Source organism: Leucopleurus acutus (assembly GCF_964270905.1).
Source record: "Leucopleurus acutus genome assembly, chromosome: 1".
NCBI classification, from domain to species: Eukaryota; Metazoa; Chordata; class Mammalia; order Artiodactyla; family Delphinidae; genus Leucopleurus; species Leucopleurus acutus.
In genome coordinates, this window is record NC_139142.1 from 131,339,347 (window position 1) to 131,353,482 (window position 14,136).

Here is a 14,136-nt window from a genome sequence, read left to right on the forward strand (position 1 = left end):
TCACTTCATCCCAGCTTACCCTTCCCCCTCCCCGTGTCCTTAAGTCCATTCTCTAAGTCTGCGTCTTTATTCCTGTCCTGCCCCTAGGTTCTTCTAATTCACAATTAAATTATGTATTTGAGGCAAATGTGAACATGGAGGTTCCACTAAGAGCCATCTTTATGTAGAATTCAAGTTGACAACTGACTTAATGTGGTTTCGAAAGCCAGGAAGGTCTCCTTACATAAAATAAAAAGATACTGCACAATTGTTTGCTGAGGCTCCAAGCTCCTCTCAGAAGGCACGCAGCTTCTCATTTCACAGAGCTCGGGATGGAGCTCATGATAGACAATCTTCCCTGAGAGAAGGTTTAATTGTGGGGCACAGCTCAGAAAGTACCTAGTTAGGAAAATTATTATTGCCTAAAGTCTCACTGCTCAACGGGTCATCCGAGGACCGGCAGCTTCAACATCTACTAGGTGTTTGTTAGAAATGCAGACTCTCAGGCCCTACCCCAGACCCACTGAATCAGACTCTGCATGCTTAACAGATTCATGGGTGATTTGTTTGCACCTTAAAGTTCAAGAAGCTCAAATCTGTGTGCTTTGCACGTACAATTGTGAAGAAACATTTATGACTCAGCCTTAAGGGATTCTGTTAAATCAAATTGAGGCTGGTTGGGTGCAAGCCAGTAAATTTAGAGAGGGGAAAAATGCAGAAAGGAAACCTAGGGGTGAATAGAGATAATTCATCTGCTACATTTGCATAAAATTGGATTAGCTCTTTATGATTTTTCTTCAATTTGATTTTTAAATGGAGCCATTATGACTCAGGTCTAAGGCGCTCAGAGTCATCAACCAAAGTGGTACTGAGAATTAAGAAGGCACCCCCCTTTCCTCTCCTTTAACATTTTTCTTGTTTTAGGAGAAGAGGGGGGTGGATATAGAAAATTTCAAATTTCAGGGGTCCTCAAATGGTGGTCTGTGATTTGGATGTGGGGTCGGGGAGATGTCAGGTCTCTGACGTCCAACTAGCCTGGGTTCCAATCTAAACTCTGCAGCTGTGTGGTTTGGGGCAATTTAATCTCTGAGAGTCGTCATTTCCTCTTTCATAAAATGAGAATACTGATATTTATAATGTCCTCAGGAGCAATTCAGAGATATAAAGACTTTAAAGCACCTCTTTTGGGGTGGGCAATAATGTCATTGCAGCAAATGTGAATAACTTTCTCAGACCTAGTGTTTCAGGGAGCCTCAGCCCAGTTAACTCCCCTCTCCCCATCCCAGCCTCACCCCCACTGGCTTTGTGAACAGTGACTTGACAAACATATACGGAGTGCCTTGGGTGAGCCTGGCAAGTGAATACATAAGAGCCTTCCCTGGAATGGTTTCAACCAATAAGAGGTTCCTATGGAATCCAATGATTTCACAGGTCATTACAACTTCAAAACTAATTTGGAGCACTGCTATAGAGTTGCCAACTTTTGGCTATTGTTAAGAAAATCGGTTTTACACTTTCACTGTCTCTAAAAGAAAAACCTATTTTAACACCAAAAAGTAGGACGTTATGAAACACAAACCTTTTATGTTGAATAAATTTAACTCTTTGAAAAATGTTGCTTTGTCCTTTTGTTTTCACGATCTGAATAGTTGAAAACCTTTTCATGGACCTGTGGCATTTGGTAGCCACTCCCTTTTAAAACCCCAGAAGGCTAAGAAGGGATAGGTTTTGTCCAGTCGTTGCTTAAAACTGCCAGAAAGTCCTGAGGTGTGCTAACCCTACCTTGAAGCCCCACCTCCATCTCCCGGAAAATCACAGGACTGGAGTTGGGGAGCATGTACCAGGACAGGACAATTGAAAGGTTGGACTATGTGAGGCATCCCCAATCTAAATATTATTTTATTTGTGTGAAACAAAGTCTTCTCTGGGCCTTGGCTACAGTTGGGTTTTGGGAGGACGCTAAAGTGACTAGCAGATGGGAGGACAAATGTAATTAGTTAATGCAATTGTGTTGTTTAATGCACTTAGCAAATGTGTGTGTTTTCAAAAGAACTCAGAGAAACTGCATCCAAGTGCAGGCAGATGTTATCGCTAGTTGGCTCAGATGACAGTTTATTTTTACGTGCTTTGGACTTTTCAGTGTTTTCAAGAAGATGTATTGTTTATATAGTAAGAAAACAGAGTTTATCTTGAAAAAATAAGTACATAAAAATTTTAAACTATGGGAATAGGGTTCCCAGGAGTTGTGCAGTGAACTACGTGCATAGCCATAGGCAACGTGCCTGCATGAAATACATTTAGCTCCATTGTATGTCCCTTTGTACCTTTTCAATTTTGTGCCTCATGCATGCATTATCCATTCAAAAAATAATTAATCTTTTAAATGTTCAGAAGGCTAGGAGTTCTTCCCACTCTGTATGGTTTACATCATTTTCTACCTCCTCCTGCCCCCCACCCTTTGCATCCCCACCCCACCCTTACCCCGTCTTTGGGCCTTGTGGGGGGTGACAGGACTCTTCCTGGGGCCACCCAACTGGTTAGCAGGTGCTGCCCAATTAGGTATGGTAGTCGATGTGATCATTCTCATCTGGCAGCGTGGTGTTGCCTGGCTTGATCGTTACAATTAGAATTGCAAACCTTAACTCAAAACAAAGACCACTTCAAAATCCAGCGCTTACCAAAACATAATGGTATAATGAGAAATTTAGATGAAAAAGAAAAAACTCAAGAAGAGCTTTGTGCAACCAGACTTGGGGTGGACGAACTCTGTGGTCTTCTGGGGTCTGTCTCCGGTCTTTGAGGTAAGATGAACATTCTTACTCATTAGTAAATATTTGAGATGAAAGCTTTTTTGCTCACCTCCTAATTATCATTTTTTCCAAAGCACCTGCTTCTGGGAGAAGATTAATTAGTTGGTTATTCCTAAAGGGTGGATTTGAGGAGATCAAAGGCCCTCAAAATGTAATGGAGAAAGAACTAAACTGTGGAAATTTTTTCTTTGGAAGAGTGAAGATTAAAATTCGTTTGGGGAGTGTCACAGTGGATGAGGTTTGCTCTGTTTTTCTTTCTTTTCTTTCAGAAAAATAAAAGCCCCTGCCAGAATACAAATATTTAACTTATACTGCATTTTATAAGCCCTCTCTTTGAAGGGCTACCACTTAAAATTTCTCTCTTCCTCATTAGATAAACACATGAAAGATGTGTTTTATCTAAGACTATATGCAGAGCCCTATAAGATGCTTTGCAGTGAAACATGAAGGTAAAGACTCAAGGATGGTTTCCTTATGTGCACCTCAGACATTTCCTCGTCTGATTGCTTCCTTATGATTTAAACAAGTCAACCAACAAATAGATATTGATAAATTATGCAATTTTATCTTATGTCTGTGCAAAGACTTGGGAACTGGGCTTGCCAACACCCTTCTCCCTACCCCACATGAGACTCTGCTTCCCCATAGCTTTTCCATTCCTTTCTATAAAGTCATTGCTATAGGCTGAATGTTTGTGTCCCACAAAATTCATATGCTGAAACTTAGTCCCCAAATGTGATGGTAGTAGTAGGAGGTGGGGCCTTTGGGAGGTGATTAGGTCATGAGGGCAGAGCCCTCATGAACTGGATTACTGTCCTTATAAAACAGACCCTAGAGAACTCCCTTACCCCTTCTGCCTTGTTGAGGCCATGGTGAGAAGACAGCCATCTATGGACCAGGAATTGGGCTCTCACCAGTCACTGAATCTGTAGGCACCTTGGTCTTGGACTTCCCAGCCTCCAGAACTATGAGAAATAGATGTTGGTTGTTTATAAGCTACCTGGTCTTTGGTACTTTTTTTTATAGCACACAAACAGACGAAGACAATCATACTTCTTAAATTTAATCTGATAACTAAATATGTTTGGTATAAATTTTAGAAAATGCAGATTAACAAAGTGGAAATTTTAAATTACTTATAAGTCCCATACTCAAAGATAACTATTGGCATTTCATTTTTTTGTTTTTCTTTTTAGTTTCAAACAAATTGTTATTGAAGACAAAATGAGTTTGGGTCTGAATGATCTTATTTGTTATCCTCATTGAATTAAATCACTAGTTAAGACTCAAAATCTCATTTGATATTTCTTTTCAATGTGTATTGGGAAATGATTTTTCTTTTTACTGAGATAAATTATTTATTGTGCAGAGTGGGATTTTATGAATATACATAGAAAAAGTTGTTTTATTTTTCTGATCATGCAAGAAACAAATGTTCATTATAGAAAACTTGAGTTGAGAAGGAAAACTAAATTACTGAAAGTCTCTTCATATGAAGAAAACTATTGACACAGAGGCTTTTTTATGTACAGTTGTGCATCAGTTTGCTCAATTCTGGACATTTGTTTTTCAGCTTAACATTATAACCTAAGAAAGACCCATGTTAATTCAAATTATTAATGAATTTGTGAGTTCTATTGAGTGGGTGTTCCATAACTTACTTAGCCATTATCATATTGTTGAATATTTTAATTTTTTTAACATCTTTATTGGAGTATAATTACTTTACAACGGTGTGTTTCTGCTGTGTAACAAAATGAATCAGCTATACATATACATACATATGTTCCCACATCTCCTCCCTCTTGCGTCTCCCTCCCACCCTCCCTATCCCACCCCTCTAGGTGATCACAAAGCACCCAGCTGATCTCCCTGTGCTATGCGGCTGCTTCCCACTAGCTATCTGTTTTACATTTGGTAGTATATATATATATATATATATATATATATAATATATGTATATATACATATATTATATATATATATATATACATATATACATTATATATGTCCATGCCACTCTCTCACTTCGTCCCAGCTTACCCTTCCCCTGCCCGGTGTCCTCAAGTCCATTCTCTATGTCTGCGCCTATTCCTGTCCTGCCCCTAGGTTCTTCAGAACCTTTTTTTTTTTTTTTAGATTCCATATATATGTGTTAGCATATGATATTTGTTTTTCTCTTTCTGGCTTACTTCACTGTGTATTACAGTCTCTAGGTCCATCCACCTCACTACAAATAACTCAATTTCATTTCTTTTTATGGCTGAGTAATATTCCATTGTATATATGTGCCACATCTTCTTTATCCATTTGTCTGTCCGTGGACACTTAGGTTGCTTCCATATCCTGGCTATTGTAAATAGTGCTGCAGTGAACAGTGTGGTACATGACTCTTTTTGAATTATGGTTTTCTCAGGGTATATACCCAGTAGTGGGATTGCTGTGTCATATGGTAGTTCTATTTTTAATTTTTTGAGGAACCTCCATACTGTTCTCCATAGTGGCTGTATCAATTTACATTCCCACCAACAGTGCAAGAGGGTTCCCTTTTCTCCACACCCTCTCCAGCATTTATTGTTTGTAGATTTTTTGATGATGGCTATTCTGACTGGTGTGAGATAATACCTCATTTTAGTTTTGATTTGCATTTCTCTAATGATTAGTGATGTTGAGCATCCTTTCATGTGTTTGTTGGCAATCTGTATATCTTCTTTGGAGAAATGTCTGTTTAGGTCTTCTGCCCATTTTTTGATTGGGTTGTTTGTTTTTTGGATATTGAGCTGCATAAGCTGCTTGTATATTTTTGAGATTAACCCTTTGTCAGTTGCTTTGTTTGCAAATATTTTCTCCCATTCTGAGGGTTGTCTTTTTGTCTTGTTTAGGGTTTCCTTTGCTGTGCAAAAGCTTTTAAGTTTCATTAGGTCCCATCTGTTTATTTTTGTTTGTATTTCCATTACTCTAGGAGGTGGGTCAAAAAAGATCTTGCTGTGATTTATGTCATAGAGTGTTCTGCTTATGTTTTCCTCTAAGAGTTTTACAGTGTCTGGCCTTACATTTAGGTCTTTAATCCATTTTGAGTTTATTTTTGTTTGTGGTGTTAGGGAGTGTTCTAATTTCATTCTTTTACATGTAGCTGTCCAGCTTTCCCATCACCACTTATTGAAGAGGCTGTCTTTTCTCCACTGCATATTCTTGCCTCCTTTATCAAAGATAAGGTGACCATATGTGCATGGGTTTATCTCTGGGCTTTCTATCATGTTCCATAGATCTATATTTCTGTTTTTGGGACTTCCCTGGTGGTGCAGTGGTTAAGAATCCACCTGCCAATGCAGGGGACACGAGTTCGATCCCTGGCCCGGCAAGATCCCACATGCCGCGGTGCAAGTAAACTTGTGTGCCACAACTGCTGAGCCTGCAAGCCACAACTACTGAAGCCCACGCTCCTAGAGCCCATGCTCTGCAACAAGAGAAGCCACACCACAATGAGAAGCCTGCACACCACAACAAAGTATAGCCCTCGCTCGCCACAGCTAGAGAAAGCCCGCACCCAGCAACGAAGCCAAAGATAATAAATAAAAAAAATTTTTTTAAGTTATATTTCTGTTTTTTGTGCCAGTACCATGCTGTCTTGATTACTGTAGCTTTGTAGTATAGGCTGAAGTCAGGGAGCCTGATTCCTCCAGCTCCATTTTTCTTTCTCAAGATTGCTTTGGCTATTCGGGGCCTTTTGTGTTTCCATACAAATTGTGAATTTTTTTGTTCTAGTTCTGTGAAAAATGCCCTTGGTAGTTTGATAGGGATTGCATTGAATCTGTAGATTGCTTTGAGTAGTATAGTCATTTTTCACAATGTTGATTCTTCCAATCCAAGAACATGGTATATCTCTCCATCTGTTTGTATCATCTTTAATTTTTTTCATCAGTATCTTATAGTTTTCTGCATAACAGGTCTTTTGTCTCCTTAGGTAGGTTTATTCATATGTATTTTATTCTTTTTGTTGCAATGGTAAATGGGTGTTTCCCTACTTTCTCTTTCAGGTTTTTCATCATTAGTGTATAGGAATGCAAGAGATTTCTGTGCATTAATTTTGTATCCTGCTACTTTACCAAATTCATTGATTAGCTCTAGTAATTTTCTGGTAGCATCTTTGGCATTTCATTATTTATCTATCCCTCCAGCTTTTTTCTAGTCATAAACTTACTTTTCTATGTAAATTAAATCTTATAGTACACACTGTTTTCTAATTAGTTTTTTTCCCCTCTTTGCTGTTCCACAACACTGATCTATAAGATAGAGAAGAAAAAAACTCTATTTTGACTGAGGTGGGTGTTGAAATGGTTCTGATAACACATGCCAATCACAAATTGTTCTACACTTAGCTAAGTGTTGTCGTATATGTTGGCCTTCAAAATGACCAGTTGAGCCCACTCCTCCAGTCATCTGGACCCCTGGTGAGCAACCCCACTGCAGCGTTGCTCTATTCTACACCCAACATAGTCACAAGAAAGAGGTGATCTGGACACTGTAGATGGGCCCCACCTGGGCCCCAGGGGCCATCTAATGGATCTGCAGCAGTCCTTGGCCGTAGAATTGGCCCTGGTGTCATTTATTCGGTCAGTTTGGGAAACAATGCCTTTCATCCCTTCCCCACTAATGAATGAAGGCACAGCTGAGATGCTGGCCTCTTCAACAGAGAATCTAAGGGCTGGGGGTATCACCTCCTTCTCTTCCTCAGCCCTACCTCCCTGGCTCCCCTAAACAGGCTCATTTTCCAGGACTGCACTGTTTATTATTTAAGTCACCCTGTACCTAACCTTCAGCCCTTGCTGTTGGGGAGAAATTGGGTCCCTGAGAAGCTAAAATCTGCTCTAACTCCTTCAACCTCAGGCTGTGGGCAAAGGCCACCACAGAAGAAGGTCCTTTAGTAAAATGTGCACAGCCTGCAATTGTGAAAAGTTGCAGGATTTTGAAGTCAAAGGGACCTTGGGCAAGCCCAGGAATGATCTGCTGCAAAAATGCAGGGTGCATTGGGAAGGCATATTCTAATTAAGCCTGGATGTAACGCCAGGGCGAGTTAAGCCAAGACTGATGTTAATATCAAGAGGAATTTTTGAAAAGTTAATAATTTGTACTTTATTTGCAGAGTTTCCCAAGCTGGCTGATCATCAGAATCACCTGGGGTGCTTTTTAAAACTCCAGATTCCCAACTAGATCTCCAACAGTCTAATTTAACAGATCTGGAAAAGGGCTTTTAGTGTTTACTTATTTCTTACTTTGAGCTGTTTTACTAAAGTGTGTCATGCTTTTCTTTATTTTTCCTTTCTTTTTTTTTTTTGTTTGTTTGTTTGTTTTGCGGTACACGGGCCTCTCACTGTTGTGGCCTCTCCCATTGCGGAGCACAGGCTCTGGACACGCAGGCTCAGCGGCCATGGCTCACGGGCCCAGCCGCTCCGCGGCACGTGGGATCCTCCCGGACCGGGGCACGAACCCGTGTCCCCTGTATCGGCAGGCGGACTCTCAACTACTGCACCACCAGGGAAGCCTTCCTTTCTTTTTCTTAAGTTAAAAAAAATTGATGCATCGTCAATTATTTCTTCACTAAGCTGGTCTTTTACAAAAAAATTGAATTGATGTGTTAATTCAGACAATACCAGTTTAATTTGATTTCTTTGTTTACACCAGTAGTTCTCAAACCCTGATGTACCTCAGAACTAAGGGAGCTTTTAGCTATTAATTACATCAGAACCTCTAGGGATGGAGCTGGGCATCAGTTCCTTAAAGCTCCAGGCAAGGGCTTCCCTGGTGGCGCTGTGGTTAAGGATCCACCTGCCAATGCAGGGGACATGGGTTCAAGCCCTGGTCCAGGAAGATCCCACATGCCGCAGAGCAACTAAGCCTGTGTGCCACAACTACTGAGCCTGCTCTCTACAGCCCACAAGCCACAACTACTGAGCCCACGTGCCACAGCTACTAAAGCCCACATGACTAGAGCCTGTGCTCCACAACAAGAGAAGCCACCACAAAGAGAAGCCCGTGCAATGCAAGGAGGATAGCCCCCCACTCACTGCAACTAGAGAAAAACCCACGCACAGCAAAAAAAGACCCAACGCAGCCAAAAATAAATAAATAAATAAAAATTAAAAAAAGAAAAAAAAATTTCCTTCCTTTAGAAAAAAAAAAAAAGGTCCAGGCTATTCCAAGGTCAGCCCAGGCTCAGAATCACTGGGTGAGACCCAGACTGAAGTACCGACCCAGGTGAGACCTCCCAAGGAGGGAACTAGTGCAGCTCTCACCCAACAAAGGTGTTGGTGTTGACACACTAGTCTGCCAGGTGTGCTCACAGCCAAGCTCTCGGGATATTCTAGAGAATCCATAAACGGATACCCCTAGTCAGCCTTCTCAAAGAATGCCCCGCGTCACCTCAGCTAGCTGCCAGGTAACCAGTGCAGTGTAACCAAAATGTGCAAACAAGAATCACCATTCCCAGACTTAGGCACTTTCTCCCCTTCTCCCCTTCCTCTCCTTTCCCCTCCTGTTTCCTCCTCTCCCCTACCAACTGACTCCCTCACATGTGAATAAACAATCCGCATGTAAAATAAATGTCTCTTAGTTATTCTTTGACCCTGATTTCATTGGCATATGTCTTAACCTGAATGTGATTTATTACCAGTAAGCCACCAAAAATGGAGCACTGCTAATTGCTAGACACTGGGTTGAGCACTTCAGATCATGATCTCATTTAATGCTCATAATGTAGCCTCTGTACATTGGTACTGAACTGAATCTCAGAGACAGAGTTTTGGGTGAAATAGAAAAGAAGAGCTTTATTGCTTTGCCAGGCAAAGGGAGCTACAGCAGGTTAATGCCCTCAAAACGGTGTGTCCCAGTCTGGAGGCCGTAGTGAGGAGTTTCATAGTAATGGTTCAAAGAGGAGGGCGTGATCAGCTCGTGGACATTCTTCTGATTGGTTGGTGGTGAGGTAATTGGGTGTCAGCATCTTCAACCTTCTGGTTCCAGCTGGTCTGGGGTCTATGTGCTTGTGGGCAGCAGACAGTTAACTTCTCCCACCTAGTAAGGGTTTCAGTATCTGCAAAACAGCTCAAAGATATTGTCATGTATGTTCCTTGAGGGTAGAACCAGGACCCTACCCCAAGGCTGCACTACTGTTTCTTGACTTCTCCTTCCTTGTCTCAGCATCCCCTCCCTTCCCTGATTAGCAACTGTTTGAACCTGACCTTTGGAACTCAGGGAAGATCATGGAGGCTGAATGAAGCCTATTTCCTGCAAACAAGAAAGGGGGTACACAAAAAAGCTTTTGTGCCCAGGAGCCCCACAGGGCCCTGCTTGGTTTCAATAACAAGATTTGAGGTAAGTACTCTTATCATTTCTAATTCATTGTTGAAGAAGCTGAAGCTTAGGATGTGGGCTACTCAGCTACCCTGTACACTGCATTGTGACTGAGGGCTGGGATTCTGCAAACCTTTGTGCCCTTTGTCCTGTCCGTTTTGGACTGTTTAATCTGACATCTGTATTAGCAAGGTCTAGGTGGGAAATCAGTACCTGCTCTGCCTATTTCAGGCAGAGAGAGCTGGTTGCAAAGCTATTGAAGGGGTAGGGGGGACACAGGGAGGAGGGATGACCCAGACATCAGGATGCTGGAGCCCACCAGCCCTCACTGCTGTTGGCCTGCTGGACTCCTTGCCACTTGCTGCCACTGATGGGGCTGCTCACCACCCTGCTCGCCACAGCTAATGCTGCTAGAGGCCCCACCAAGAAAGAGCAAGAGATGACGTAGGCCAGTTTCTTCTCCTGCTTCTGGCTTCTGCCGGTGCTTCTCAGAGGCAGACTACCACCAAGAGCAGCTGGCAGGACAGTCTGAGAGATGTAGTCTGGACACTGCCCCCGCCACTGCTGCCGCCGGCCCCCATGCAAAGCCACAGAGTGCTGCTGTAGACACAGGACCTGCTATCTGGTCTTTGGACCTTTGCCTTGGCTGCTCCAGAGAGCACCCTCCAGTTAGCCTCTCACCTGCAGAGGGTTCAAATGTTAACAGAAACCAAAGGAAAGCATGGAATGAGAGGCCACACCTGCACAGGTGGGGCAGGCTCTAGGCTCATCCACTGCTCTGAATTTGGGAAAGGCTGGCCTTTCTCTACCACTGGTCACCTAGGGAGGGGGGCTCGGTCTGCAGCCAGGAAAACTCGTGCTTTGTTTTTGTATCCTTAGCAGCCTTTCAGTTCCGCTTCCTTACATTTTTCAGTTTCGATTCATTCTATATTTCCCAGGAGATATGGTAGAAATCTTTGACTCTGACATTACACAAAACAGGAAATTGCATTTTACGGAGTTTTATTATCTCTGGTACCCCTTTGTTCCTGGTGCACTTCTAAGTTGAATGTCTGTCTTTGAACAGGTGACGCATTTAGCAGGGATCCCGACATACTTGTTGAAAGTCTGCTACTGACCTGACCCTGGATAAAGAAGTAAGAAAGAAAAGGAACGAAAAGAAAGAAATGGTCCAGTCCTCACCTTTAAGTAGCTCACGGTTTTGTTACAGAAGGAGGCTTACGTGTATGCACCTTGGGAAAGCAAATAGGTGCTATTCTACAGTGTTAGGTATCCATTCTGAGGATTCTGAGGATTCCAGTTCAGAAGAGCAATGCTTCTCCTTAAAGAAGGGATTATATTTGGAAGACAAAGGAGCGGGAGAGGTGAGTTCCTAGCACGGGAATGGATAGCCCAGGGAAGAAATGAACAGACATATGTGGGTAGGCAGTGACATGGCTTAGCTGGATAGGAAAACCTGGGTAATATTTTGGAGGGTCTTGAACATCTTTTGAGGAAATTGAACTTGAATCTAGAGCAGCCAACATGTGGCCGTGAAAACAATGACAGTTATAAACCATGTTGTCATCATTCTGGTTCTAGAGAATAAAATATGCAGCCTAAAAAATGCAATCTTTTAATAAACATGACTCCAGAAATAAATTTAGTTAGTTAAGCCTAATAATTATATTTTTATTAAATACTGACTCATTGGGTATCAAGTGGAAAATATTTTATCTTACTTCCCAATGTACTATTTTCTCCTAAAATATCAAGTGTAAATATCCCTTACCATTCTAATCCATTTGATTCCTGAGTTTGGAAAGTGCGTTTAGATAGAGAGGGATACTGTGATATCTGATATCTAAATCTATTTGATTCCTGAGTTCGGAAAGTAAAGTAATTGAGTCCTAATACAAAAAATGTATCCTAGGCTACGCAGTGACTGGATTTGTAGAGAGTGTTAGGCCAGCAAGACAGGTCTGGGCCAGATTTTCCAGTGTTCCCTTTCCCACTTCCTCCTGGCCCCCAGGGCTTGATCCAATCTGCCTGAGTTAATACTCGAGGCCCCAGTCCCGGTCAGCATCTTCTACCACCTGGTCTTGGGTGAGGACGCTGCTAATGAAGCCCTGAAGCCCACCCTCTACCCAAACACACACACACACAGTCACACACTCACGCACACACACCCACTCTCGTTTTCAACTCTGAGAAGTGTCCCTCTAGTGGCCAATCTGTACAATACCCTGTGGAACAGGATGCTGCTGGAAGGGTGACATTTTATTAAAGTACCTCACAGCGGCTGCACTTCCGGTTTTCTGAGAGGTAGGGGATGAAATGAAGAGGTTGGCTTCAGCCAGATGGTGAAGGGGTTTATGGCTGGACTAAAGATGTTGCTCTTTGCTTTACAGGCAATGTGAGACGTTGGGCAAAACAAGTTTTAAAGTGGGGGTGGAAGTGACCCACCGTATAAGGCAAGGCTTGCCTTCAGTACTTGGGTAACTATCAGAGGATACATGATGAAAATGCAAATAGCTGGCTTAAGAAATAAAAAATAAAAATAAATTAAAACCTCTTTGCATGTGCCCGGCTCGATGCTAAGCTGAGGGAAGGAACTGCCATCATTCTCCCAGGCTGAGGGAGGTAAGCACAGAAATCAGCTAAGGTGAAGGGTCCTTAGCAAGCCTGCACTGGTCCCTGCCCTCCTGCCCCACCTCCTCAATCACCAGGGCTAGCTGTCTCCCCCTCCAGAGCTCCCCACACTAGGACACAGGGAAAGTCTATTAAAATGAAGGTCAAGAATCACTGGTGGAAAAGAGGAAGTTACCACCAAAAGACTCCTTAAGGACTGTATCAGTTAGGATTAAGTTTGACTCACAATAAGAATTCCAAAACAAGAGTGACTTCAGCAAACAGAAGTTTTTTTCTTCCCCTTGTAAAAGTCTGAAGGTAAGCAATTCAGGCCTGGAGTGGGGACCTTGTTCCTCAAAGTCCTCGGGATCCTGCCTGCTTCCAGATCACTGTTCCACCATCCCTAGGATGTGGTCCTTACCTTCATAGTCCAACGTGGATGCTAGAACTCCAGCCATCTCCCAGGCAACGGGGTAAAAGAGAAAGCCAAGAGGGAGTGAAGAACATTGCTAGCTATTTTTAAGGAAGTGTTCTGGAAACTGGTACAGCTCTTGTGCTTACAGGTCCTTGTCCAGGGGTTAATCACATGGCCACACTAGATGCAAGGCAGGCCGAGAAGTTCTGGAAGCCGGGTGATGAAGTGTGTCTCCTGGGAGAGGATGGTCAGTGAGTCTCTCTAAATCCCAGCTAACAACCTAACCTTCTTTTTTTTTTAATTTTATTTTTTTTTGCAGTACGCGAGCCTCTCACTGTTGTGGCCTCTCCCAGTGCAGAGCACAGGCTCAGGGCGCGCAGGCTCAGCGGCCATGGCTCACGGGCCCAGGCGCTCCGCGGCATGTGGGATCTTCCCGGACCGGGGCACAAACCTGTGTCCCCTGCATCGGCAGGCAGACTCTCAACCACTGCACCACCAGGGAAGCCCCCAACCTGACCTTCTTTTTACCTTTTCTGCCCACACTTTCTTTGTGAGCTGCCTCACTGTCCAACACAACATTGCAGTGACACCCCATAACCACTCCTTCGAATGTGGTCGGCAATTACATGGGAGCCTTACTGCTGCTTCTTTACCGCCAGCGGCTCAGGTTCAGAGGGTTCCTCCTTACGTACAGCCCAGGCTAGGGCTATGCAGAAGCTTTGGAATAAGCCCTTTATTCCCTAGAACAGGGATTGGCCAACATTTTGTGTAAAGGATCAGAGGATAAATATTTCTGGCTTTGCCAGCCATAAGGTCTCTACAACTACCCAGCTCTGCTGTTGTAGAGTGAAAGTAACCACAGATAACATACAAACGAATGAGCATGGTGTATTTCAATAAGACTGTATTTTGGGACACTGAAATTTGTGTTGCATATAATTTTCATGTGTCAGGAAATATTCTTATTCTTTAAAT